This window comes from Mastomys coucha, unplaced genomic scaffold (genome assembly GCF_008632895.1).
Source record: "Mastomys coucha isolate ucsf_1 unplaced genomic scaffold, UCSF_Mcou_1 pScaffold16, whole genome shotgun sequence".
NCBI classification, from domain to species: Eukaryota; Metazoa; Chordata; class Mammalia; order Rodentia; family Muridae; genus Mastomys; species Mastomys coucha.
This window is the reverse complement of record NW_022196898.1, coordinates 49,993,928-50,013,531: the sequence shown is the minus strand read 5'-3', so window position 1 is coordinate 50,013,531 and position 19,604 is coordinate 49,993,928. Positions and strand designations below refer to the sequence as shown.

Here is a 19,604-nt window from a genome sequence, read left to right as displayed (position 1 = left end):
ATTTGAGTGGCTATGGGTATCACTACACTCTCACAACAGGACCTTGGCCTTCACATTGTACAGGTCCATTGGTGACAATTCTTTTACCTTTTTTTCATCAAAGAATGCACCAAAAACATTCACATGTATTTTCTCTTTGTTAAAAGCCAATGACAAAAACCCAAATTACCAGCTTTTTAAAAAAAACCTAAGCTTACCATTACATATTTAGACAGTAGTCAAACTAATGAGATTGCCAGCAGCATCCATGCATAACTAGAAAACATCCTTAATTTACATGAAACCGGAAATATATAATCATTGATCCAGTAATAGCTTTCACCACTAAATACTGAAAATAAAGTTATAGTATTTCTGTAGAAGATTCATCTGGCAACGATAACTTCACAGCAGGCTGACACTACTCACCCACATTTCAACACAATGGGAAGCATCTATGTTGGTCCCTAGGACTACTTAGGAGTCACAGGGCTCACCTCAGATTACGTTTGGTTTAAAGCAAAGTGCATACAGAGATTACAACAATTTTAAAGAAAAAAAATGTCCTATTTTGTGACCCCAACAACAAACTCAAATGTCTATGACAAATAGGGGCCCCGGTGAGCTGTTTTATTAATACTTTGGATTAGGTACAGTTATACAGAAAGTCAAGTTTGGCTGAAATCTTCCAAAGAAAAAAGTTCCTTGTTATTCCTCAAATGGTGCTCGCTAAGGTTAGCACTCCGGTTAAATGCGTGCGTTGAGTTACGTGTTATCCACGCTTAGCTGGTGCTCCTCACCATTTATCGTCAAGGACTTTAACTGTCCATCATCTTCAACTTCTACTCTTTCTTGACCATTCTCCACAATTCTCTTTGTAGTGATTTTTTTTTTTGTCATTAACTATCTTAGTTGAAGTTGATATTGATTTGCAGTTGCCCATTCCACTGCCGCCACATGACATTGAATGAATGAAGTGAGACCCCATGACCTAGTGACCCGAATGGAGTAAAGCCATATCAAAAGCAGGAAATCCACCTCCAAAAGAAGGAAATCCACTGAAGGCAGAGAAAAAGGAGCCAGCACCTTGGCTTCTACTACCTCGGGGACCCCTTTAGTTTCCAAAAAAGTCATCAAATGGGTCTTCAAAGAAGTCAAATGAAAATGGGTCCCTTTCACCAAAACATTCCCTGAAGACATCATCTGGGTTCTGGAATGTGAAGACAAACTTACATGGACTGGCAAAATGGCTTCCACCTCCTCCTCTTCCACCTCCATTTAATCCTTCTTTGCTGTATTTGTCGTAAATGTCCCGCTTTTTAGCATCCGATAACACTTCATACGCCTCAGCCACTTGTTTGAATTTCCACTCTCCTGCTTCTTTACTTTCGGGACTTTTGTCCAAGTGCCGCTTATTACTTTTTTATTATTCTTAGTATTTTAATTATGTGGTGGGGTATGTGCATGGGAGGGCAGGTGCCTGGCAATGCCAGAAGGGTTAGATCCTTTAGAGCTGAGTTAGAGGTGGTGCTTGTGAGCCGCCCAGCATGAGTGCTGGGAGCTAGACTCTACTCCATCCCAGGAGCAGAATGTATTCTTAACCACTGAGCCCTCTCTTCTGCCCGTTACTATCTATTAATGCTATTTGTATTTTGCTGTTGTCTCTGAAAAATGTTTTCTTTTCTGAGTAAGCCAGGAAATGCCAAAGCTGACGTTTTTGCTATATTGCTGTGTTCTTTCTGAGTCTCGAAGTTGTTCACTAATCTCTTCCATTCGCCAAATCTGTTGTTATCACCAGGGAGCGCATTTTTCACCTTGGGCATTCGGCTTTCATCTCTAAAAGTCAAAGCCCCTGGCTGGCTCTGTGTGAGCTCTGCTTGATGACCCCTCCTGTCTAGCCCTTCAGGTCATTCTTTCTTCATCTCAAATGATCTCCTTTAAAATAAACACGTGGGCTCAAGGGCTTGGCTCCATGTTTGAGGGTGAGCCTCAGCATATCTTCAAGAGTGTCTCAAGTAGCAATCTTATGGGGTTTATTATTATTAATTTTTAGACTATTTTATTTTATTTTATTTTAGTGAGTATTCTGCCTATGTGTGTGTCTATGCCACCATGTCTATCGGATTCCTGGCAGGAGTCTAAAGAAGACCTTGTATCCCCTGGAACTGGAGTTGCAGTTGTGAGCTGTATAAGTGCTAGGAACTGAATCCAGGTCCTTGGCAAGAGCAGCAAGTGCTCTTCACTGCTGAGCCATCTCTCCAGCCCTGACAGCAATCTTTGTGATACTCTGTACTTATGAACTTAAGCCTTCTCATCTATATTTCTATCACAATATAGGGACTCTACCACATCATCTGATTCCCAGATGCCCTCTTCAGGAAATTGTGGAGATCAGAGACCAACTTATTGGAGTTGGTTCTCTCTTTCCACCATGTGGATCCTATGGACAAACCTCATGTCTGTGGATTTAGCAGCAAGTGCCCATATGTAGAGAGAATCTCTTGTACTGAATGGAAGCATCACCTGTCAAACAAAAAGCATATGGCCAACGAGCTGAGGCAAGATTAGAAGGTGGGGCATCCACCAGAGAGAGGTAGGATTCTGAGAAATAGTCAGGCAAGAGGGATTAACCCAAACGCTGATGGAGACAGATGCATGAACCTGAAGAGAGGTTACTAACCACATGGGAGGACTTAGAGTAAAATAAATGGCAACTAAGTTATGAGCCAGTCACAGAACAAGCCAGAGCTTATTGCCTAGGTATTTACTCATGAAATATTAAGTCTCAGAGTCCTTATTTCGGGAACTTTGTCGCAGGTGAAATAGCTCCCAGCTACACACGTTTCCTCTAAGTCACCTCTGGGTCCTAGATGGATGGCGCTTTAAACACTGTTGTAGCAGGTGTTTTGCTTTGTTTGTTTTTCTTGGTGTGGGTGGGAAAGATAGAAAGATACATTTGCTCCTGATGCTCTATTTGGGCTAAAAGCAGGAGTGTTAGAAAAATAGGAAACCAGTCTCAGTCATTGTGACTGCCATAACGGCGGAGTACTATAAAAAAAAAAAGCGGTTGATAAGCAGCAGAATATTTTTCATAGTTCTAAAAGCCTAGAGTTCCCAGATCAAGTTGCCAGCCACTGAGGTCCTACCTCATGTTTCACAGAAGATGGCTTCTAACTGCAGCGCACATGATAGAAAGGCTGAGGGAGCTCCCTGCAGCCCCTTTTATAAGAACAATAATCTAACTCATGAAGGCTGTACCTGATTGACACCTTGATACCTTCAAGACCTAATTGATTCCTCAAAACCTTGCCACTAACCCCACAACACTGAGGGTCAGGAGTGTAGCATACCGTCATTCTGGCTGGTTGCAGCTATTTCAAGTAGTTTAGTTTAGGGGTGTTTGTTTGTTTGTTTGCTTGCTTGCATTTTGAGCTATTCTTAAGCAATGAGGAAAACTAGAGAAGTTTAAATAAGATTATGTTAAGAATCTGGCAGGAAACCCTAGTGAGACGTAGCTTTGATTAACTGGAGAGGGTAGCTGTGGGCTGCTGCCTCTTAGTTAACTTTTCTGTTGCTATGATAAACACCAAGACCCAGGCAACTGGCAGGAGGAAGGGCTTCCGTGGCTATAGTTCTAGCAGGATGGAAGTCCATCAGTGGCCTAGACGGAGACAGTAAATGGCAGGCATGACGGCAGGAACAGGAAGCTGAGAGAGCTCACGTCTCAACCACAATGGTGAGCATGGAGCAGAAAGAGTCAAGAGGAAGAAAAAGACCGTAAATACTCAAAGCTCACCAAAAGTGACATACTTCCTACAGCAAGGCTGCTCCTCCTGAGCCTCGCCAAACAGCGCCACCAACCGGGATCAGTTTTCAAACATCTGAGCCTATGGGGGACATTGCTCACATGAACTACTCTGCTATGGATTCCTCTTCAACACCACCACCAGCCTTTCCCCCTCTGCTCTACCTTCTCCTGTCTTAAACACTCATACTGTTGACTGTCTGGTTGTTGAATAGCGATTGTACAATTTCTAGGCTCTTCATTCAATTCTATCGTCTGCAAGAAACTGTAGTGATTTTCTCCCTAGAGGCTACAGCAACATCTTCTCCAATCTCATAAACTAAATCTGAGGCACATGCTTCTAAAATGGACTCATCCTGAATCCCTCAGATACGGGTGGGGTGAATCCTCCCAAAGCTTGAACTACTTATCATCATTGCCAAGAGAGCAGAGGAATGTAAGGAGGTGTATAAGTTACTGTTCTCATGTGCTTGACAAGAAACAGCTCAGGGAGGAAAGGTATATATTAGGATCTCTCTCTCTCTCTCTCTCTCTCTCTCTCTCTCTCTCTCTCTTTCTCTCTCTCTCTCTCTCCGTGTGTGTGTGTGTGTGTGTGTGTGTGTGTGTGTGTGTGTGTGTGATGTGTTAGCCAAAAGTTTTCTCCATAAGATTGAGTAGACGGGGTTTCGCCGCTGGTGCGGTATTCTCACTAACAGTTGAAGGGTGCTGTATGGTATTCTCACTCGAAGTCTGAGGGTGCCCTATGGTGTTCCCACTCACAGTTTGAGGGTGCCATATGGCATTCTCACTCACAGTTTGAGGGTGCCTTATGGTGTTCTCACTCGCAGTCTGAGGGTACCGTATGGTATTCTCACTCGCAGTCTGAGGGTGCCGTATGGCAGTCTGAGGGTGCCGTATGGCGTTCTCACTCGCAGTCTGAGGGTGCCGTATGGTGTTCTCACTCACAGTCTGAGGGTGCCGTATGGCGTTCTCACTTGCAGTCTGAGGTATGCTGTTCCCACTCGCAGTCTGAGGTATGGCGTTCTCACTCGCAGTCTGAGGGTGCCGTATGGTGTTCTCGCTTGCAGTCTGAGGTATGCTGTTCCCATTTGCAGTCTGAGATATGGTGTTCTCACTCACAGTCTGAGGGTGCCGTATGGCGTTCTCACTCGCAGTATGAGGTATGCTGTTCCCACTCGCAGTCTGAGGTATGGCGTTCTCGCTTGCAGTCTGAGGGTGCCGTATGGCAGGGAAGAAAGCACGGTGGCAGAAGCTTGAGCAACAGTTAACATGTCACCTTCAGTCAGGAACCAGAGAGAGATGGATGTCGGGGCTCTCTGCTCTCTTTCTCCTTTTTATTCACCCCATTAGATATTCATAAGCAGCAGAGATTTATTTTTCATAGGTCTAAAAGCTTAGAACTGTGCTAACTAAGCTCATAAGACAGCTATCTCCAAATTCAGGATGGGCCTTTCCCCCCTCAGTCAAACTTCCTTGGAAAGTCCTTTATAGACACATCTACGGGTGTGACTTCTGGTTGATTCTAAATTACATGAAGTCCATCAGTCAAATAGAAAGTTCTCTGCAGTTTTATTTTAGGTGGCAGCACAGTTCCATTATTATACGAGGTACCTATTTTTAAAATAGAAGAAGGAGGGGCTGGCGAGATGACTCAGCGGGTAAGAGCACTGACTGCTCTTCCAAAGGTCCTGAGTTTGGATCCCAGCAACCACATGGTGGTTCACAACCACCCGTAATGAGATCTGACGCCCTCTTCTGGTGCGGCTGAAGACAGCTACAGTGTATTATGCATGAGCAAGCGGAGAGGCCGGATGGAGCCGGGCAGTCCTGAGTTCAATTCCCAGATGGCATGGCCATCTGTACAGCTACAGTGTACTCATACACATAAAATAAAATAAATAAATCTTTAAAAAAAATAAAAGAAGGAACCTTAGCGCTACTCACATGAACACTTAGAACATTTTCATCTCCCCACTTCAGCTGAGAAGTGCTGGGTGTGTAGGGCTCACCACCCTCATTCAGGGTGGTGCTGAGCTCTCAACATCCATGAGTGAACGGGATGCCTGAGTGACAGATGCACGGTGAGGTGGCCACTGCCGTCATCTACACTGTGGACCAAGACTGTGAGTTGCAGAGATAGGATTTCTTTGTCCGACATCACGCACAGTAACAGATGGAGCAGGGACCTCAGCAGCTGGGGCTCTGACTCAAGCATGTGTGATGAACCACGCCGTATGCCTCTGCTAAGTGTGTGGGGTGGGGACATATAAATAATGGCTTCACAGACATAAATAAATTAGGGTAAGTGTTAGATATATATGTATATGTTGTTTATTATTATTATTATTATTATTATTATTATTATTATTATTTTAATGTATATCTCTATGCATTTCATACCAAGCTCTAGTCCTGGGAATTATTACAAATGTTACCGCTTTTGGATTTAAAACCAGAAGGCTCCATCAGGGCATCTCATTCAGGAACAATTTTACTCGTGCTTCCCCTGGAGACCTTTGGCAATGTCTGTAAACAGGTTGATTGTCTTAACTCTGGAGGGAATTTGGTGGAGGTGTTACTGGAGTGGGTCAATGTAGGGGTGCCAGTCCAGAAGTGTCACTGGAGACATTCTGGGCAAGACTGAAGCAGCTTGCAGCTTGCCCACTGAGCTTTGCTCTCTGTGGACACTACCCAGGGTTGTGAGTCGGAAGACTCTCACCGCTACTCACACAGCCGGAATAAGCAGCATACTTCACTCTTGTGCACGAGCCTGCATCTCTTTCCCAGTTGTATAGTCAGTTGCTCTTTATAGTTCTGTCTTCTTGTCTGACAGACTGTGGGTTAAGTATAGACTGGGAAGAACACTCTCCTTAGCTGTTCCCAGAGAAGTATCTGCGGGTACGCCTACTCCTTTCATCTCCCCTGAGTTATAGTCTAGTGTGGTCCTTGATTCCTATTTCTGCTTTCCCATGCTAGCCGACTCTCAACACTGTCTCAGAATTAGGGAATTATCCTCAGCAGACAACCAGGCTGATGGAGAGAGAAGGTGATCAAGCTTCTTGGAGATACTGTTCTGAGATTCAGTTTCCATCTATATAGGGACATGTGGGCACATAATCCCAGGAGGCATGAGGCAAGTCTTTCTGGTGTTCTGGAACATAGGACATGGCCTCTGACACCTGTGGGCTCTTAATATCCCCACTTCATCATCTCAGCAAGGTTCCAAGAATAGCCACTGTATCTTGCAACATGTGGCCAGGATTCACAGTATCCGGAGACATTCCTCAGCCCCTCCTTCTGAGGGCAAAAGGACTGCTAATCTTCCTTATGACTCACAACTAAAGCCAGCTTCCAAAGTGGTGAGGTTGGAGAGATTGGAGAGGAGACAGTGGCTCCCACATACCTCCTCCACCTGTTTGTGAATTCAGCAAATTCCTACTCAGCTAGCTAATCTTATTCTGACACAACCATTTCTAGATGGGAATCTATAAACTCAGAAGTTAAATGATTTTCCTAAGGTGACAAAACTAGCAAGCTGAGTGACCCGTGTCTATACATTGCAAATATCCAGCCTCTGCTGAGTTCTTTTCAAGAAATGCACTGATCTTGACTTAACTAAGAAGGGGTTGGTGGAGGTGCTATTGGAGGGGGCAAATTAAGTGCTGAAGTCACTGGCAAGTAATATGTCCTCACTAGCAAAGCAAAATGGACTTCTAAACACAACAAATAAAATACCTGGAAATAAAGGCAGATTTTGGAGAACAGCAAGACACAAGAAGGAACAATGAAAAGCAGGTCTGAAATAGAAAGGATAAGTGGGAGGAAGAAGGGAATAAGGAGAAAGGAGGGGAAAATAGAAAAGGAAGGAAGGCAGAGAAGGAAGGAGAAAGGGAGGAAGGAAGACAGAAGAAAGGAGGAAAGAAAAAAGGAAGAAAGGCATGGAGGAAGGAAGGAAGGTAGGAGGGAAGGAAGTAGATGAAGAAAGAAGGAAGAAAAAAGGAAGAAAGGCATGGAGGAAGGAAGGAAGTAGACAGAAGAAAGAAGGAAGAAAAAAGGAAAAAAGGCATGGAGAAAGGAAGGAAGGAGACAGAAGAAAGAAGGAGGAAAAAAGGAAGGAAGGATGGGGAAGAAAGAGAGAGAGAAAAGAAAGGAGAGAAGAAGGGAGGGAGGAAAGGGTAGGGGAGGAAAGGACAGACAGATCAAGCTGTTTGTCTATAAGACACTTATCAAGAAGGCTGTGACATTACAATTGGAGTCTCTGAAGAAGTAGAGAAAGAGGAAGATCAGATACAATGCTTAAGGAAACAAATGGCTAAACAGTTTCCAGGTTTGACTGAAACTATGAATCCACAAACCCAAGCAGTTTAACAAACCTCACCAGGGAAAGGCAAAGAAGGAAATAGGTAAGGCTAACAAGAAACTTCTGGAAAGAGGTGGTAACAAAAACTAGAGAAGCCAGCCTGACAGAGAATGTGATGTGTAAAGGAACAAATGTAAGAGTGCTTCTAGCCAGAAACTTTGCAAGCCAATGGTATAGGAGCCAACACGTAGTTATTGGCAGCATCTTTCTTGCCTGTGTTGAGGTGTTCCAGTGGTAGAGCTGGCAGTGGGTGCCAGTGTGAGCTTCCCCAATGACCGTGGGCTTCTGATCTATGAACACTGCCCTGGGCACATGTAACAAGCACCCTTCTCACTGCAAAAGGGTATTGAAGGAGTCATCTTTTTCTCTGATGGCTTTGGCAGTTGGCATCTTGCTACCAGGCTAGGTGCCATTGAAAGGCTGGAGAATCTTAGAATTTAAAATGAGGGCATTTAATAGAAATGTATGTATAATGTGTAACCTTTACCTAAAAGGGGGCATGGAAAACCTCTATATCAAGCCAAAAGTGAGAAGTAGGTAGTTCCAGGAACTTGGCTAACTCAGAGCCTCAGGGCTCTGGTTCCCGATACCTGTCCCTCTTGACTGATCCACAATGAGGGCAGAACTAGGAATGAAGGTCTACTGGTTTACAAGACTCTACACCCTGCTGAGGGCCCTCCACCCTGCCAACCGATAGATAAAGATTACATTCTTAAAATGAATGTTTTCCTCCCTAACTGAATACCTTGGGTTGGGTCCCTCTGATATTTTCCACTGTTTTTATGTTATGTTTCCTTGGTAACCCTCTCCCCACCCCCAGCTTGTGGTCTTTCCCTTTAAATACCCCTCACTTCTTGTGTTCAGGGTCAAACTCCTCTGGCCAGCATGGTCATGAGATCGACCCCGGTACTGGCCTATCCCAAATAAACCTCATGTGATTGCAGCAAGTTCGGTCTCTCGTGAGTTATTGGGTGGTCGCGTCATCCTGAGACTTGAGTAAGGATCTCCCCAGTTCTGGGGGTCTTTCACCATGTTCCAGGCAGTAAGCTCCCAGATGCACTCACATGTGGTGGTGGCTGTGGAGCTGATGGCAGAGGTGAGAAGAAGAAAGAGAACAAACTTGCTGCTTCTTACAGTGCAGTTCTTAGGCAGTCAGTAGTATAAGGGAACCTGATGCAGTCACTACTTTTATTGAACATCATACTAGAGGTCTCTCCACTGTGATATGGCAAGAAAAAGAAATACAACATATATGAATTTTAAAAGCACAATAGAATTGTCCCCATTTGTCTATAGAGAAAAAAAGTAACCTCAGAAGTTACTTGCTGAAAACTCTAATTATGCTGTACCATTTACTAAAAGCTACAAAGTATTGTGATGAGCCAGCTTGTCAGAAAGATATAAAAGGAGATAAAGAGATTTGGGGAGTTGTGATTTCAGGGCAAGATCCCACCCAGCTATGTTTATTGTTGGTGCTTACAAAGACAGACAGATTCCTGAGTTCAAGATCAGCTGGGACAGAGCTAGTTTAGACCCAGGTGTGGTGGAAATGGTGATCTTAGAGCCAGGTCCCACCCAGCTAGCTTATTGTCTGTGCTTACAAAGGCAGACAGATCTCAGAGTTCATTTGCAAATGTTAAAAAAAATGTATTTGCTATCTCTTTTTAAGAATCAAGGGGCTGGGGTCAAGGAATGCTGATTCATGGGATAATCAAAAGGGAACCTGGAGTAAATGACTGAAATAATGTGTAAATAAAAGACTGGGCTTTGGTCTGCAAGAGCTGAGTTACCTTGGATGAGCTGTTTGGCGATCTCAGAGAGAGCTGTCTCAGCAGAACACAGGCTGTCAGCTTGTACCCCATGATTGACTTCAAGTCAGTTTTTGTTTTTATTTTCTGCTCCCAAGCACCCCTTCCTCATGGTAGAAGGAGAGAACTGACTTCTACAAGTAGTTCTCTGACCTCCACTAGAACACACACAACAACCCACACTCATTGGCACACAAAATAAATGAATAAATAACCAAATGATCAGTAGATTCAAGTTAATGCTAATGCAAAATTCAGGAGTCATTTTGATACAAACTATCGAGTTAATTTTAAAATTTGTATGGAAATATAAAGGGCTAAGACTAATTTTAAATTATTCTCCCTTAAGGAGTTATCTACCTTGATCTCAAGATACTATAAAAAGTTATATTCATGAAGACAGAACTATATTCACATACACCTAGAAACATCCATTAATGTAACAAACTGGAGGGCTGAGTCACACAGACATTTGAATAGTTGACTGCTGTAGATATAATTCAGTGGCAAGCTGCTTGCCTACCATGGACAAAGGCTTGGGTTTGATGCTCAGTACTGCAAAATGAATGAATGAAGAATGAATGAATGAATGAATGAATGAGCAGATGAATGGATATGAGAGGAAGGTTTGATTGACTGTTAACAATGTTTACAGAATAAAAGATAGTATTCTCATCTTGTAACTTTTTGATATTTTAAATAGATGTGGTAGGTCAGAGAAAATTCTCCTCAGCTTCTTAAAGACCAGTAGTCCAGAGCAGACACTAGCCATGGCAGGGAACTTCGTGGGACCCATACTCAGAAGAAACAGAGAAGGGAAATTTGCAGTCTTGTTGCAACCATCTCTAGATCAGCAAGCCCTGGAGTCAAATATGTGAACCAATAAGTTTTTACGTTCTCTGCCTTTCTTGTTCCCTCCCTTCTTCCTTCCCTCTCTCCCTCTCTAATTTTCCCTTCCTCTTTTCTTTCCTTCATTCCTTCCTTCCTTCTTCCCTCCATTTCTTCCTTCCTTCCTTCCTTCCTTTCTTCCTTTCTTCCTTCTACCCTCTCAAGCAAGATCATTTTTTCTTGTCTCATGCCACCAAAGATCTGTGTCCAAATTCAATGTTCAAGAATTTAAGATATATTCAAATACTGCCTATTCTACTCCCCACCCCCTACAAATCTGGATTTGAGTGTAAAAAGAGCTAACAAAGAGGGATGGACCAAAGTCTTCTGTATCCAGATGTCCTGACTCTGGGAAAGTACAGCCCCAGTCTTTCTCCTGAGGGTGGCATGGTTTGGGGTCAGGTTATGGCTACTTCTTACAACAGATATCTGGGAGGTCATCTGGGCCAGAGGTTCCTTAGGATCCACAAATCGAGTTTTTGGAGCTGTTGACTTTGACAGACATGTCCCTCAGGCAGGAGTGGTGAGGAGTAGGTAGGGATGTCCCATGCTGCCTGCTTTGATGATGCTCACACAGCTGCTGCTAGGCACCCAGAGTCATCCTGGTAGATTGCATATTATATTGACATATACTGTCATCTGACTCATCGCACACACTTCAAGGAAACCGACTTCTTCTGAAATTGAACTCTGTACTCATCCCCAGAGCCAACCAGGAGGAGTGCTGGAAAGTAAAGCACTGAGGACTACACCTCTCCAACAGTAATTCTTAGAAAATGGTCCCCTGAGTTTCATCTCTCACTAGAGACTCAAGCACATTCACTTCCACTTAATGCTTGGGCTCAGTGGTGGACAAACTTGCTCCCCTTCATCCTTCACAGCACTACTGAGGCAACCTAACATTTCCAGGAAGAATTTAACTGAATGCTTAAGGGAACAAGAAGGAAATAGTAGGCAGTTCAAATACCTGTTCCAGACTGTGCTGCTCCTATGGATGGTGTGACCACTGGGATTCTTGTGTTGCAAATACTCATCCCCTGTCCCTTCCCACTAAGGGTGGAATTTTCATTTCCTGACCCATTGATGTGATGTTTTTTTGCCCCATGGAATGTTAGTGAACATAATGTAAATAGAAGCTTCTATTTGTCAGGCTTGTCTTTGTGTCCAGTGACCTGACCTGAGAAGAGCTAGCCTTGGTCACAGTTGTCTGCAGTCAGTCCTCAATATGATACATGGAGAAAACCTGAGCCAAGCTGAGCCAGGATCACCAGCAGCGGACCCACACGCTGCAATGTTCTCCACAATGTCATTCTTCATGTAAAAATAAGCTCACCCATTTCATCACCATGCAAATTTGCTTGTGTCCTTAATAAAGGATAAAATTTCATGGTCAGCAACCAGCTGTTTAAAATAAATGTCTTTATAAAATCTGTTATCAGTAAAAGTTGGCAAAAGGGATAACAAGTGGGGAGAAGCTTAAAAATCCTGAGTCCACCACACTCTCCTGTTGTTAGGGCGAGGTTTCTGGGCTTCTTTTTTTTTTTTTTTTTTTTTTTTTTTTTTTTTTTTGGTTTTTTTTTTTTTTCGAGACAGGGTTTCTCTGTATAGCCCTGGCTGTCCTGGAACTCACTCTGGAGACCAGGCTGGCCTCGAACTCAGAAATCCGCCTGCCTCTGCCTCCCAAGTGCTGGGATTAAAGGCGTGCGCCACCACCGCCCGGCTGGGCTTCTTATTCCTGAGTTCAGCAGAGGGTTTCACTAAGCTATCTGGCCAGTAAAAACCAGGTAGAAGTAGCTTGGATCAGCACCAGAGCAGTGTGGGCAGGACTTGTCCCATGGCCTCGTGCCAACTGAATGTCAGCACCTGCTATCGTAATTCTAAGAAACAAGTCACCCGGCACTCGGGAGCCACTGTAGTTTGCTTGGCCACATGGCTGTTGTGGTTGCCTGTGGTTCCGCTGACGTGGGAGGCCTGCCTCTGGCCCCCACCTGCTTGCTGTGAACACTATATATTATGATGTGATCAGGCTCCTTAAGCATTTCCACTTTTAGTCCCTTTTTGCCTCAGACATTTTTCCATGACTCCAGATATTCAAGTATATAAAATAGGAATATAAACCAAACATTTACTAATAATAAATCATAAAGAAATATATTTTTAACAATTGGCATACATATAACTTTGTTGTATATAAAGACAAATGCATATCTGCATACTGATGAGACATGCCTTTTTAATTAAAGAATCAAATTTTAGATGAATATTTGACACTGCTGGGCCCAGCACACCTTCAACATTTGTCAGAGTTGACCTGCGATTTTATTTTATAATATTCAATGATAAGGCCAACGCTTTGCAGAAATGCAAAGTACGAAATGGCAGAAGTGTGTTTAGGGTCATTTCTGAAGTTGTTGGAATTTCTGCCCTAATCCAAAGCCAAAACTCAGTGATTTTTCTTAAATGAAACTCAAGTCAGTAACTGAAACAGTTTTCTTTAATTAAATACTCTAACACAATACATTCCAAACATAACTCATTGGATACTTGCAAGCTGAGGAACCACAGTAAGAAAATACCCAAAGTCTGCTTGCATAATTAAATCATGTTGTTTCCTGAAGGGCAGAGAACATTGTCCGTAGAGCAAAGTGATCAGAGTCTGTAACACACAGCCGCCCCGGCATCGGAGCAGAGGTGTTTCAGGCAGACTATGTCGGCCTCACAGGGCTTGGTGGCGTGCACAGTGCAAAGTCTGTTCCAGAGCCAAAGCTGCAGCAATGTCACAGTACAACAGAGGCAAGCACCGCCACGCAACCTGCTTTTGAGTCTGATTTTGGTCACTGCGTATTCAGAAACCTTTTAGTGTTTACTGTTTTTTTTCAATCCGGTATTCAGTTGCCTCAAGCCGGACTGTTATACACTAGAGTAGATAGCGCACGCAGCTAAGGCTGAACCATACATTAACACATAGTGGAGGACAAGCCCCACCCACCTGCAGCGGCTATGCTGCCTCAGCCCCCCCCTGCTCCTGCCCCCCCAGCAGCTGCCTCACCCCCGCTCCCGCCCACCAGCAGCTGGGACCCTCCAGTTCTCCTCTCTCCAGGACTGGCTAGCTCACCTGTCTTCTCCTTCAGCACAGTTGCCTCCCTCTCAGTGGCTTTCCCTAGCTGGACAAGTCCACTCCAGAGACACTCCCATCCCGTGAGTGTGAGCATTTTCTCAATGTTCATTGCCCTCCCTGCGCCCCACCTCCCCACAACCCCCAAGAGCAGGAAGCTTTGTGAGGGCAGCATGCTCAGCTCACTTTGGCTCAACATCATGTGCCCAGCCCTGTGCCTGACCCAGAACCCTTAAGAGTCACCTACTGAATAGGCCAGGCCTGTCTCCCTCCAAGTATCAGAGTGCTCCCTCTTCTACACAATCTACAGTTCCTAAGATTTCTTCCCCTGCCCCCATAGCCTGCGAACTCTGGAGGTTCTAGCAACACTTGCGAAGTCCCTTCTGAAGACCCCAATGTCACAAGTACAGGAATGGAAATGGACTCTCACCCTGGGAAAGGGGTGGGGGCAAGCTATTACCATCTGCATCTTGAAAGTGGGAGCACAGACCCCCTCAGTGAGTAAAAGAGGAAACGGAGGCACGTTGCCATGCACATTTACACAGCTGGCCATTTGCGGGAAACTGATTCTGCTTTCCTCTCTTGCAACTGTGGGTCTAGGTTATTCCTCCTGTAACAATGATTCTGGCACCACATGCCATTGGTCTGAAGCCCCCCTTCCCTTGGTAACCCACCCTGGCTTCAGAGGCTCTGTGGGTGAATGCAGACAGTTGGGAGCCGGCCACTGGCCAGGTGTTCCTTAGCAGCTGCCACTCTCCTTCCTTTGTTTTTTTTCTACCATGTCTGGTTTTAACCCTCATCTGCAAGGCCACTTTGTCTGGGACAGGGAGATAATTTAGTCTAGCGTCTGTTCGGCAGTTCCCTGATTACCAGCTGAGCCTGATTACACAGTCTGTGTGCCTGTCCCAGGACAGATGTGGACTGCTGCGCGGGAGGCAGGGGCGAGGTCCAGGGCGAACTACACTCTGTCCAGCACCTCTCCTACGCTGGGCTAGCTGCCATTCAATTCACTTAGGCAGTCAGCATCCCATTCCCCAATTAAAGTCAAAGCCGCTTGCAACTCTTTCTCTCTCCAACAGGGGGCGGAGTGCACAGAACAGATCCTGTCTCCAGACCTCAGATCTACCCTTTCCTAAGGGGAGCCTTGGATTTCCTCAGGCTGTCTCCTCCTCTGTTCCGGAGTTTAACAAATCTAGCCAGAACTCTCTGCGAACACTTCTAAGGGGTTTCCATGAGAGAAGCTTTAGGTTTGGAACTTCAGGTAAACCAGATGTCTTGAAATAGGCATTTAAGGATGCAGTTTTTGGAAAAAGAAAAAAAAAAAAAAACAGCGCTGACTTACATGGCAGCTAGAATCCTTTGTATCTCCGCCTTCATTTCATGTCCGTACTTAGGCTGACGTCACAGAGATAAGCTGTTGTCCTTCCCTGTGGGCCTCCGAGAACTCACTTATTTTCAGAGCTAATGCCTTGTACTCCTAGGCTAGCTCTGCACCACTAAACTAAGTTCCCAAATCCCAGCACCTTTTCTCTTGAGTCACCTTGAACTCCAGGAAGAGTTCCCTCTCACTTCACCAAATGTGGCCAAGTATTCCCAAGTCTCCTGCCTCAGCAATTAATAGCTTATCTATCTATCAACTTCCTACCACCTTGAAAGACCTAAAATACCGGAGCTGAGAGATGAGGGTCAGTGATGGGTGGGGACACACCTTGACCAGGACTGCTTAGTTATACGTACCTCTTGTCCCCTTTTTAAACCTAAACTCCTGTCCCTGACAGACAGACTTGGGCACACTGGATCCTATTATTTATTCATATTTCCTAAGTGGCCCCCTTAGAACAAATCCCTTCTAATTCTTTAACTGACAAGTCAGGGCTAGGCAGGCAAGGGTAGTCTGTCGTGGTTGCTAGAACTCAAGCTTTTGTATTAAAATTCTTGGTAACAAGCTGGGTACGGTGGTGAATGGCTGTAATCTTAGCATTTGGAAAGCAGAAACAGGATGATCAAAAGTTCAAGGTCATCCTCAGCTGAATAGCGAATTCAATTCGAAGTAGTTAATCTGGGTTACAGGAAACATTGTAAAGAAAAAAAAAGAACAGAACACAAAAGCAGGTGCTGAAGTGATCACTGAGCAGTTAGGAGCTCTTCCTGCTATTATAGAGAACCTGAGTTCGATTCCCAGCACCCACGTTTGGCAGCTCACAACTGCCTGTAACTCTAGCTCCAGGGGGGTCCCACACCCTTCTACCTCCGAGATCATCATTACATGTGTGCTCTTGTACATACCCACACATAGGTGTGCACATATACACATAAATAAAAAGTCTTCAAACAAACTGAGAACAGTACCACACCTGGAGCTCTCAAAATAGAGAGAGACTGACAAACAGGCATTCTCACCATGGGGACCCAGGAGTGGGAAGGAGGTGACTCCGAAAGGCTTCAAAGAAGAAGTCCCTGCCACGGGTCTTACAAAGAATGGCTGCCCTCTGGTATGTACAGCAGGATAACGCGAAGAGGCCTAAAGCCCAAGGCTGTGAGGTGGGTGGGACCCATGCCCTGGATGTTGGGATGATGGCAGGTGATCCTATTTGCCCAGAAGGCTCCCTGTGAAGGCGTGGAATAAGCACAGTGGAAGGACAGGCTGGGTTGAGATCAGAGGGCCAAGAATGTTCTGGAGCAAGCCAGTTCACAGCGAGGCGATGGGACTGCCTGTGTCAGCAGCACCTGTCTGAAGGTGAAAAGGGTCACAGGGCTTCTATAGGAAAACGTTCCTTCTGTGTGGCAGATACTTTTCCTGGAGCTTAAGTCATATTGTGAACAAACAGAAGGAGAGTATTTCTAAAACCCGTTTCAGAAAAGGCTGTCAGGGTGTGGCTGTGAGACTGTGTCAACAGGAAAGCTGTGTAGACGCTTACGAAGCTCTTGCTGTGTGCCCAGACACTGCGGAAGGGTTTGTAGTGCAGGTGGGACGGCAGAGAAAATCATGGGGACCCTAAAGCCTTTGAACTTCAACACACACAATTAAAGTTTACTCTAGGCTTTTTTTTTTTTTTACTTCTCCAAGCTGTAAACCTTAATTCTCTAAGACTCACCAGAAAATCTATTTACAGTAACAGGACATGTCCTAACCCCCTAGTGGTTCCTGATTTGATATTACCTGCTTCCAATGGCACCGAAGACACCTTTGGAGCCACCACTTAATCTCAACAGTCAAATGGCAGTAGAGGTAGAGGCAGGGAGAGTCTTTTAGAAACCCACTCGACAATGAAACCCTCAAAGCTACCAAAATCCTGCATTCCAGTCAGTCACCACCATGACAAGCAAGATTCTCCTTTGAGAAGCCCACACCAAGCTCAGGCTCACACTCTCTTCCCTGTGCATGTCTCCAAACCCCTGTGTCTGGGAGCCATGTTAAAATGTCTTTCAATAAGTCTGACTCTATTTCATGCTGGCTCATCTCAAAACTCTCTTCTCTGGCAAAGTCAGCCATCTGACTTTACCAAAGCCAAGGTCCCTAAAAGATTGGGGGGGGGGGCTCTTTAGATTACTGGTGTCAGTTCTGGGCTGTCTCCTGCTATGCTGCCATGGCCACTTGAATGGGTCCACTTCATCTAACTCCTAGAGCAACATGAGGAGACAGCTGTGACTTTTATCATTGTCGGGTGGTAAGAGAACACCTACAGCGAATGGCTGGATTATGGTGCGTAGTCTGCTTTAGAGAAGATCAAACCGTTTAAGGAACCATCTGTTGTTTGAGAGACAGGATCCTGAGTTACAAGTGGGGAGCAGCACAGGGCAATGAGCACGGGGACTGGGGGGCGTCTAATGTGTTGCTGAAAACTTCACTTAGATGAAAGATAAAGAAACTCTTTCAGAGTGGGGCCGTAGTCGTCAGATATGGGACAATGGGAATCTGGAGTTCTAGAAAGACCAGGCTGGTGAATCACAATTCCTGTGAAGAAGATTTGAGCCAACTACACATGGAAGGAACCAAGCCATCCTGAGTACCACTTGGATGTGCCCACTTCATCTAACCCCTAAAGCAAAGGGCTGGCTGTGCGTGTCTACAAATGCCCTTTTGCAGGTCCCTGTGGCCCAGAGCCAAGGCCTTCCAGTCTTCCTTGTGCTTTCAACTGAGGCAGGAGAATACTGCAGAAAAAGTGCAGGTGAGCTCTAGAAGACATTACACAAAGGCTGCACAACTGACAGAGGAGAAGAACCTGGTTGGCAAAGAGAAAGGCTGGAACTTTCCTCTGATCCCACCCCTCCACGTCTCTACGCCTCACTGTCCCTCCTTGCCCAGGCTAAGTAGAACTGGCTGACCCAGTGCAGAGCCACACCCCTGTCTGAAGGTGACTGGTGACTCATTATAAACAAAGTGCATTCCTCTGGGTGAAAATTTAAGATGCTAATGCGACACGTGATGTATGAAACTGTATGTAGAACTACATGTAGAAGACAAAGCATGATCAAGAAATCCCATGTTTGGCAGATGACCTCAAAAGAAATATGTGTGACATATAAGACCCTATTCTTTGGACAGCATTGTGTTTGCATTACTAAACTCTTTCTTTGTACTGCCCATGTCTTCCTCCTTGGACGTTAGTGTGCATAAGCAGCCCCTGCTAATGTCCATGTGTCCTTATCTGGTTCCTTATTTTAGGACACAAGAGCCTGGAATCCCCCTAGAGGGGTCCACTGAACCCTAACAGTCACTAATATCCTAACCATCATTCACTAAATATCTTCAAGAACTCAGAGATTATAACTTGAATTCCCTTTGCCTTTTAAAAAATTTTTAAGTTAAATTTTTATGTGTGTGAGTCTTTTGTCGACATGGATACATATGTACCAAATTCATGCCTGGTACACAAGGAGGTTAGAAGAGGGCATCAGATGCCCTGGAGCTAGAGTTACAGATGGTTGTGAACCATGGTACAGGTGCTTGGAACTGAACTAGGGTCCTCTATAAAAGCAGCAGGTGCTTCAAACTGCTGAGTCATCGTTCTAGTCCCCCCCCTCCCTTTGTGGGGAAATATTAAAAAAACAAACTCAGCAGGGCAGTGGTGGCACACGCCTTTAATCCTAGCACTTGGGAGGCAGAGGCAGGCATATTTCTGAGTTCGAGGCCAGCCTGGTCTACAGAGTGAGTTCCAGGACAGCCAGAGCTATACAGGGAAATCCTGTCTCGAAAATCCAAAAAAACCAAAAACCAAAAACAACAAACAAACAAACAAACTCCCCTGGCCCACTGGACCACATTCCAGTATTGGCCGGCCACATCACTATGTCCCAGCCGGCTCCTGCGATTTTCTCCTAGCTAGCAAGATCATCTCACTTACATGCAACACTCCACACACCCCACAATCAGTCATCTAGCGCCTCAATCCCAGTAGAAACATGACTCTTCAGGCTTAACTATCCAGTCAGATTTATATATCAATAAGATCACAACTTACAAGATACCAATACAATAATTTCAGAGCCAAATGATAAAGATAATGCTTTAACCCAATTATTGTAACCTTGTGAAAACCTTAGCTACCTGTGGCTGTTTAAAACCACTCCGGGTCTGGATCGACTTCCTGTTCACCTGCCTCCATGATGATTTCTCCTGCTTCTTCTCTGACCTCCGACCTCCTCACT

General features: G+C 44.9%; 1 pseudogene; it reads right to left on the bottom strand.

Annotated features, from left to right (window-relative positions):
* Nucleotides 1-744: 744 nt before the first annotated feature.
* On the bottom strand, nt 745-1,802 carry LOC116093255 (annotated as a pseudogene).
* Between the last annotated feature and the right edge of the window lie 17,802 nt (nt 1,803-19,604).